This window comes from Elephantulus edwardii, unplaced genomic scaffold, assembly GCF_000299155.1.
Source record: "Elephantulus edwardii isolate Elephantulus edwardi_28Jun2011 unplaced genomic scaffold, EleEdw1.0 scaffold00078, whole genome shotgun sequence".
Classification (NCBI taxonomy): Eukaryota; Metazoa; Chordata; class Mammalia; order Macroscelidea; family Macroscelididae; genus Elephantulus; species Elephantulus edwardii.
The window spans coordinates 6848076-6857560 of record NW_006399828.1 but is presented as its reverse complement, the minus strand read 5'-3'; the positions used below and the strand labels follow the sequence as shown (position 1 = coordinate 6857560).

Below are 9485 nucleotides of genomic sequence, written 5' to 3'. Positions count from 1 at the left end.
GGGGGGGGGAGGACATGCATTTTATTATTCTAGTAGAACTTCCACATGGAAACACAATCAGAAAGAGGGACGCCTAACTCTATCCAAAATTCTCTAACATTTGTTCAATTAATATATATGTACAATCATTAAACTGAGGTACTTCAATTCCAAATTTAATTCTCCCCAATTCCATACTCAACCTACTGTCATTCAATCTATATCTTCTTCTAAATTGACACCCACTGCTGTGTCTCACTCCAATGGGTTTAGCTCCTTCTCAAATCTCAAATTCACTACAATTGAGTTTATTTTAACTCATAGTAATTCTCCATTGGGTTCCCAAGAAGAAAATCTTAGTAAGAAGACACTTTCTCCTTTAGAGGATCTGAGAAACTCTCAGTTCCAGCCTAATATGTTATTCAGTAGAACACCCAGACTAGCTCCTTCAGTATTCCCTACATTGAATTGATTTACTCCAAAGTCTGTGATGAACTTAACTTTTTTGTGTGTTTGATTTTTAACAAAAGTTTAAGAAAAAATTGGATTTTCATTCATTCATTGTTGTACATTTTCGTTCCTATTCCCCCAGTACACTTTACAAAAACATGTATGTATTCTTTCAGGTTGCATAATTTCCTCCCTTCCCCCTCCCCAAGTCCACATTTCTATACACCACTTATTCTGGACTTTAGTCATACAAATAACGCCTAATCATATATCCTTTTAAACAATTCTTTCCTTCATCTATTCCAATGCAGTGTTCATGATCTAATCCGTCTTTTCTCAGTGTACCACCAACCCCCATGTCAGTCCTTTTTTATAACAGTGGTGTCACGCAAATATATCCTTTTGTGACTGAAATATTTCACTTAGCATTATGTCCTCCAGGATCACCCATGTTTGCAATATTTTATAAGGATTTTTTTGTTGTTGCTTTTGTTTTTCAGAGTTGTATCGTATTCGACTGTATGAACATACCATAGATTTCTATCCATTCATTTGTTGATGGGCACTTGGGTTGCTTCCAACTCTTCACTATTGTGAATAATGCATCAGTAAAGATGGATGTGCATATATTTGTTTGGATGGAAGCTCTGATTTCTTTAGGTATATTCCTAGAAGTGGAATTGCTGGGTCAAATGGTACTTCTATTTCCAACCTTTTGAGAAAGTACCATACCAACTTCCATAGTGTTTGCACTATTTTACACTCCTACTTCATAGGGTCGCTGAGTTGCCGGTGACTCGAAGGCACTTAACAACAACAACTAGCAGCGAGTAGGTGTTCCAATTTCTTCATAACCTCATCAGCATTTGTTGTTTGATGCTCTGTTGAACTTTACAATTAATACTGAGGTGAGACTGTATCTTATAGTTGCTTTGATTTGCATCTCTCAAAGAACTAGGGATTTTTTTTTAATTTTTTTTTGGCTGAGTACAGTGTACTTTATTGATAATACATGACAAGATAGGCTTTCCAAGGCCCTCCCCTTTCTCAGGGGGATTTGATGGAAACTTGTGTCAAGGATGTGAGATTCTTAGTGTGTGGGAGGATCAAGTTGGGGCAAGGGCTTCCCAGCAGCTGAGGGTCTCTCTCTCTCTCTCTCTCTCTCTCTTTCTCTCTCTCTCTCTCTTCTAGTGCTATTGCTGGGGCTTGTGATCCAAGGGGTTCTTATTCTTTGGAGGCCATGTGAACCATCAGGTTGACCATCTGATTGATGTAGCCAAATTCATTGTCATATCAGGAAATGAGTTTGACAAAGTAGTTGTTCAGAGCAATGCCAGCCCCACCATCAAAGGTGGAAGAGTGGGTGTCACTTTTAAAGTCACAGGAGACAACCTGGTCTTCAGTGTATCCCAGGATGCCCTTGAGAGACCCTTCTGATGCTTGCTTTTCTACTTTTTGCTGTCATCATATTTGGCAGCTTTCTCCAGATGGCAGGTTAGGTCCACAACTGACACATTGGGGGCGGGGACACAGAAAGTCATGCCAGTAAGTTTCCCATTCAGTTCAGGGATGGCCTTGCCCATGGCCTTGGCAGTGCCAGTAGATGCAGGGATGATGTTCCGGGCAGTTCCACGACCATCACACCACAGCTTTCCAGAGGGGCCATCCACAGTCTTCTGGGTGGCAGTGATGGCATGGACTGTGGTCATGAGTCCCTCTACAATGCCGAAGTTGTCATGGATGACCTTGGCCAGGGGAGCCAAGCAGTTGGTGGTACAGGAGGCATTGCTGACAGTCTTGAGATAGTTGTCATATTTTTCATGGTTCACACCCATAACAAACATGGGGGCATCAGCAGAAGGAGCAGAGATGATTACCCATTTGGCACTACCCTTCAAGTGAGCCCCAGCCTTCTCCAAGGTTGTGAAGACACCAGTGGACTCAACAACATACTCAGCACTAGCATCACCCCACTTGATTTTGGCAGGATCTCACTCCTGGAAGATGGTGATGGCTTTCCCATTGATGACCAGCTTCCCATTCTCAGCCTTGACAGTGCCATTGAACTTGCCATGGGTGGAATCATATTGGAACACATAGACCATGTAGTTGAGGTCAATGAAGGGATCTTTGATGACAACAACATTCACTTTGCCAGGGTCAAAAGCAGCCCTGGTGACTAGGCACCCAATGCGGCCAAATCCGTTTACTCTGACATTCACTATCATGCCCCAGGGATGCGGCTGAGGCTGCATGAGAAGAGAGGGCAATCTGGATCGACCAGGAGCAGAGAGCCAGAACTAGGAATTTTGAACATTTCTTCATGTGTTTGTCATCTGAATGTCTTCTTTGGAGAAGTGTCTGTTCATACCCTGTGCTCATTCTGCAATTGGGTTTAACTTTTTCTTGTTGAGGTGCTGGTGTAGTCTATAGATTTTAGATAGGAATCTCTTATCAGATATGTCTTTACCAAATAATTTTTTCCTAGTCTGTGACTTTCCTTTTTGTCCTGTTGAGGAAGTTTCTTGATGTGCAAAGGGATTTGATGCTTAGAAGGTCTCATTCACCTATTTTAGTCTCTCTTGAATGTAGTTTTTTCAATATGTTTGGAAAACTGTTCATGTGAATTAAGGCTTCTAGAGTTCTTCCAAACTTTTCTCTGATAAAGTTTATAGACCTTGATTTTATTTCTAGGTCGTTGATCCACTTAGTTGGTTTTTGTGTATGGTGTGATGTATGAGTCACGCTTGAGTTTTCTACACATAATTGTCCAATTTCCCCAACATCATTTGTTAAAGAGGCTATTGTTTCCACACTTGACTGATTTTGTGTCCTTGTCAAACTATCTGTTGACCATGGGTAGATTAGCTGATTTCAGAGTTTTTAATTCTATTCCATTGATCTATATATCTGTTACTATACCAGTACCACATTGTCTTGACACAGCTGAGTAGTAGGATTTGAGATCAGGGAGTGAGATGCCCCATACCTTGTTTTTCTTTTTAAGGAGTGCTTTATTTATTCAGGGTCTCTTCCCATTTAAGATGAATTTGGAAATTGTCTTTTCCATCTTGTTGAAGAATGAAAATGGCATTTGTATTGGTATAGCATTTAATTTGTTGATTGCCTTTACCAAAGGCTATTGTCATTTTCCATTATTGAGTCTTTCTATCCATGAATGTGGTGTATATTCCATTTCTCCAGGTCTCTTTTCTGGTTCTTGTAGTAATGTATGGTAATTTTCTTTGAATAGGTCTTTTTTATTTCTAATTAGATTTACTTTCAAGCATTTAATCTTGTAGTTAGCTATTGTGAAGGGTGTTGTCTTTCTTAGCCCCATTTTTGTGTTCTCTTTGTCACTGTTGAGAAATACAATGGACTTTTGTATGTTGATCTTGTATCCTACCACATTGCTGAATTGGTTGACTATGTCCTGAACTTAACTTTCAAAGAGAACACAGAGTTAAGAGCACAAAAATGGAGGAGAGAGAGGAGAGAGGAGAGAACATAAAAGATTCATGTGATGCTGTTCTTAAAATGGAGCCTAAATAATACACGTGGTTTGTGATTACTGGTTAACCTAAGGGTTGCCAGTTCAAATTCAAATGTTAATCTAAAGATTGGAAGTTCAAATTCAACTTGTGACTTTTTGGAAGAAGAAAGACTTGGCTAGCTATTTCTATAATATAGATAATATAGGTTATTTTTTTAAAAAATTGAATGTCTTATGAAGCAACTCCATCACCATGAATCAGAACTGATTCCACAGCGATAAATTTAAGGTTATTTTGTTCTGTTCCCACAAAAGCACAAAATGTCAGTACATAGTTTTTAGAACATCCTCTTTCTTTCATTAAAATCAAGTCAGGATTAAGTCATAGCTAACCCATCATTGGGATTCTGAGACTATACATTACAAGAGAGAAAATTAGCCATCTGTTTCTGTGGAGCCACTGGTGAGTTTGAATTGCCAGAGAGGTGTGCTCTTGGATTAACAGTTACAATTCCCTACAGACTAGACAACCAAAGCTCCCTTTTAGAATTCTATCACAGACAAAATATGATCCTAGAATTCAATACTTAGTGCTGACAAAGTAAAAACTCAGTAGCATCATGTTGTTGTGTTGTTATGTGCCACTAGTCACTTGCAACTCATAGCGACCCTATGTAGAAAAGCCCTAAACCCTGCTCTATCCTGTGCCAACCTCACTGTTTCTGACATACCTACACTTGTTACACCAATCACTGAATCAGTCTATCTCATTGTCCCTTCACCCTCCCAAATATGATGTCCCTCTCCAAGGACTGGACCCTCCTTTGAACATGCCCAAAATATGTCAGACATAGCTTCAAAATCCTTATTGTTATTGTTGTGTGTCATCAGTTCTCCTGTGACTCATAGTGACCCTGTGTATAACAGCTCTGAACCCTGCTGTATCCTGTGCCAACCTTATTGTCTCTGACACATCTATTCCCATTAACCCAGTCACTGAATCAATCCATCTCATCTAGGGTATTCCTCTCCTGTGCTGTCACCCCACATTCCCAAGCATGACATCTCTTTCCAAGGACTGGTCCCACCTTGCAACATGCCGAAGATATGTCAGATAAAGCTTCAGAATTCTTTCCGCCAAGGAGAAGCCTCGCTTCACCCTCTCCAGGACAAACATGTTCATCCTCTTAGCAGTCCATAGTATATTCAATACTCTTCTCCAACACCACAGCTCAAAGGGATCAATTCTCTTTCTATCATCCCTAGTCATTTTCCAGCTCTCTGATGCATAGCAAGTGATTGCAAAGACCATGGCCTATATCAGGCTCACCTTAGTCTCTAGACTGACATCATTGCTCTTTCAGCACTCTAGCAAGGTCTCTGAGAGCAGACATTCCCAGTACAGAAAGTTTTTTAATTTCCTGGCTGCTAGTGCCAAGAGTGTTGGTTGTGGAGCCAAGCAAACTAAAGCTGTTTACAATCTCAATCTCTTTACCATCCATTATGATGCTGCCCATCAGCCCAGTGATGAGAATCTTTGTTTTCTTGATATTGTGGCTCAATCCATACTGAAGGCTGCAGTCCTTGACCTTCTGCAGCAAATGCTTCAGACCCTCCTCAATTTTAGCTAGCAAGGATGTGTCATCTACATTAACGTAAATTGTTGATGACCCTTCTTACAATCTTTGCCACATTTCTCCTCATAGAGTTCAGTCTCCTAGAAGAGGTATTCTGCATACAGATTGAAAATATGTGGAGATAGGACACATTCTTGACACACATCCTTCCCAATTTTGAACCATGCTTTGTTTCCTTGCTCTGTTCTGATTACTGCCCCCTGGCCCAAGTATAGGTTTCACCTAAGCACAATCAAGTAGGAGGCTAACAATTAAATATCTGGAAATGTTTCTTTTTGTTTTTATTACCTATTTAAGTCACCACCTTTATAGAGATAATTAGAAGCTACTGGAAAGGAAGGGTATCTGCTTTTTTCAGAATTATAACCACAGTTGCTGGTTGCTGGTTCAGTTTTTTAAAGATAAAGTTGCCCAATTATAGGAATAAAGGTATCTCTACTCTAAGTGGCTTTAAAATGATCTTTTAATATTACATTGATGATATGCATACTAAAAACTCTTACAGTGATATATCTCATATGATTTAAATTTAAAATAAAATACGTTGGTTTTGGTTGGAGTAAATATCTGAAGTTGATAATATTAGGCATAGCTAGAATATAAGATGTGTAAGGTATGGTCTAAAATCCATCTTTTAAGTGATGATTCATGTCACACAATTGTATTTCTTCCCCTGGAACAATTGTGAAAAGAGTATGAGGAAAGGAATTAAGAGGCAGCATGGGAGGCTAATTATTTCCAGAATAACTGTCTCCTTTGTCATGATATCAGAACAAGATGGTGCCTAGGAACCATTATTGAACATTTCAATCAAAGTTTCTACAAACTAATCCTCATAAAAAAAAGAAGAAAATAAAGAATTTTAAACTCTCATGAGCTTGTAGACTTTCTGAAGGCATGGAAGAGGGAAGAACTTGAACATATGGACAGGAAATAATATTTAAAACTTCAAATCAAAAGTATTTTCATAAAATTTAAGGTTTAGAAGGCAAGAAGCAATAAGATAGAAAGATAAATGGAAATAAAAATAAAAGGGAACATGCAGGAAGTTTGATTATACTGTGGGGGTTTTATCTGTCATAAAATGAAATGGGTATGAATTCTAAAACAATACACTCTGTAAACTTTGACTCAAATTTTTTAAATAAAACTAAATGGTAGTTTTAACTAGAGGTTTTTTGTGTGCTGTCTTTTGTTGGGTTGTTTGTTTGCTTGGTTGGTTGGTTGGTTGGGTTTTTTTAAAAGAAGTCTGTCTTGACCATTGTGCTCTTTTAAGAATTGTCGTGTGGATACCGATTTTACCCTGCTTTGGAAGCCAAAGAGCACTCAGAATGATCGCTTGGATCCATGAAAGTAGAAGTGGGAGGAATACAAGGGAGAAACAGGCTGGGCTTGGATTTATTACTTCCGTGCTGCACAAAGATATGTGGATGAGTAGGAAAGGGGTGTTGGCTTGAGGAACAGGTCATCATCAGGATCCCTGGCTGGTTGACTTGACTTGACTTGCACCTATGTGAGGGCTAGGGATGAATGAGGAGACTAACAGGTCTGAAACTCAGTGGACTCCTGAGCTGGCAGCTGATACCAGTTTGAACCTCTCCATGGATGGCGGGGGATGAGTTGACCAGAATCCAACCAGATAAAGGGAAAATTATTCATGCTCTGAACTAGGGTAGATTGCTGCAACCTCATGGCTTACTCTAGACTGGATTTTGCCTGTGGATGCTAATGTTCAAATATTCCAAGTTGAACAGAAGATCTTTCAGCAAAAGACAAATACTTAAACTCTCACAGTGACCTAGTTTGATAAGGATGAGAAAATTAGCTATCTAAAAGGAGGATAATAGGGCATGAGGCATGAAGTAGCTAACTTACATGTTCTTACAAAATTATTTATTGTTAAGATAATTGTAAGGGGGGGTGTGAAATCCAGAGCATACATGTGCGAAGTAAAATGCAAATGAAAGATAAGAGGGGTGAGGTGTTAACCATAGGGTTGCACAATTTGATGTGTGGGAGGTTTGAAGGAAAGGAGAAGGATCTTGTGTGAAAAACAGTGTATTTGAACTTTGTAAATAAATCAGAATAAAATTTTTAAAAAACAAAAAAGACAGACTATATGCATGAAACACAATGTATATTATAAAAATATTAACAAAAAGTATAAAATTTTAAAAACTAAGATCAAATTAACAGTAACTTCAAAGATTGAATAGGAACCTTAGATTGTGACTTAACATAAATGAAGAAGAGATAACGCAGGCAAGGAGAGTGAGAATGGATGCGCAACATGAAGATGATGACCAGTATTACTAAACTGTACGTGTAAAAACTGTTGAACTCATGTACATTTTATTGAATATATCCTCAACAACAACAAAACGAATAAAATTTAAGGAAAAAGAGTCTTTCTCTCCTTACTTGACTCTGCTTTCCATATTGACTTCATTCTAAGCAGACTCTTTCCATGTCATAGTAAACATAGCCACCAGCACCCTTGGGGCTATAGCCTACCAAAATAACAATGCCAATAAAAGGAGAATGTTTTTTCCAATAGCTCCACCATTTCCAGATGTGCCTCTTATTGGTCAAGTATGGGGTATATGAAAGTCAGCTCAGCCTTACGATGAAGACAACCCCACCTAACAAATATGGAAATGACAATGAGGGAGGTGTGGCACTGTCAACAAAAAATTGAGATGCTCTTGTAAACAAAAGTCAGAAAATCAGCTGGGCAACAGATGTTCACTATAAGATACGCATAAAAATAGATGAGCTACTTAAGGAATATAATCAACCCATGATGTGTGCCTCTGCCCTAAACAGAACTCTATACACTCCTATAGTAGTTGGAAAATGTAGGAGTTAACTAGTTGTAAACTTCTGAAGTGTAGAAATTATATAATTGAGTTGACAAATGTCTGTATCACCCTTAATATAAGTTAGATAAAAAAAATTAATATCTAGACAGATGAACAAATGAGTTGTATTTTTACTACAGGTTGCAAAAACTGTCAGCAAATCATTAATTCTCATTTGGACAATATCAATCTGAGTTCCTCAGAAACCCTGGGTTCTCATTTTTAATAGATTTTAATGATTTTTAACTTGTTTTAACCTGGACACCTACAAGCCATGTCATCCGTGGTCTACCATATTGCCATCTGATCACATCACCACACCAGTAACACCATTCAGTCTCAAATTAGTTTAATCTCATAACTATGAAGCTTAAAATGCAGTCATATTATAAGAGTTTACAAAATGTAAAACATACACAGATTTAAGATAGCCATCCCATTGTTAGTGTTGGGGCTTTAAGTGAGTATCTACTTGGACCACTTCCTTCTTTTTATTCAGGACAAAGAGCAAGCAATGCATCACAGGGTCTCCTTGACTAGTAAGCTTAAAGATCTCCATTTCAAAATTCTCTTCATCTAGATAAGCCATCATCCTCACCCGAGAAGCTGGCATTCCTAATATTAGACCCAGAGCTCACCATGTAGTATCATGCTACTTTCTCAAAAGTCTATGGCATTTAAAAAAAAAAGTCTATGCCATTGGTTGTTACTACTGAGTACCTTAGAGTTGGCACTAATGTATAGCTGACCCTCCAGTAGATTTTCAGAGGCAGTAAATCACGTGGGATTTTGCTCATCTTTTTCTCACACAGAGCAACTTGTGGATTTGAATCACATGCCATTAGTTAACAGAGCAACTCCTTAGCACCAGAGCAAAGTAATCTCTCTGATGTGCGATTAGCATGTCTATACCTTACAATCCAGCACCATGCCCTATCTCTGATGTCATGTGTAGATCAGGCTGCAGTTATAAGTAATCACCTTTTGATTATAAAGACAGAGGAGGCTTTGCATTTGTCCCCCTTTATTTCTTATGGTCACTGTATGTGTATACGTTAATGTACT

The 9485-nt window shown here is 38.5% G+C and overlaps 1 pseudogene; it reads right to left on the bottom strand.

Annotated features, from left to right (window-relative positions):
- Positions 1-1877: 1877 nt before the first annotated feature.
- LOC102875264 lies at positions 1878-2657 on the bottom strand (annotated as a pseudogene).
- Positions 2658-9485: the final 6828 nt, after the last annotated feature.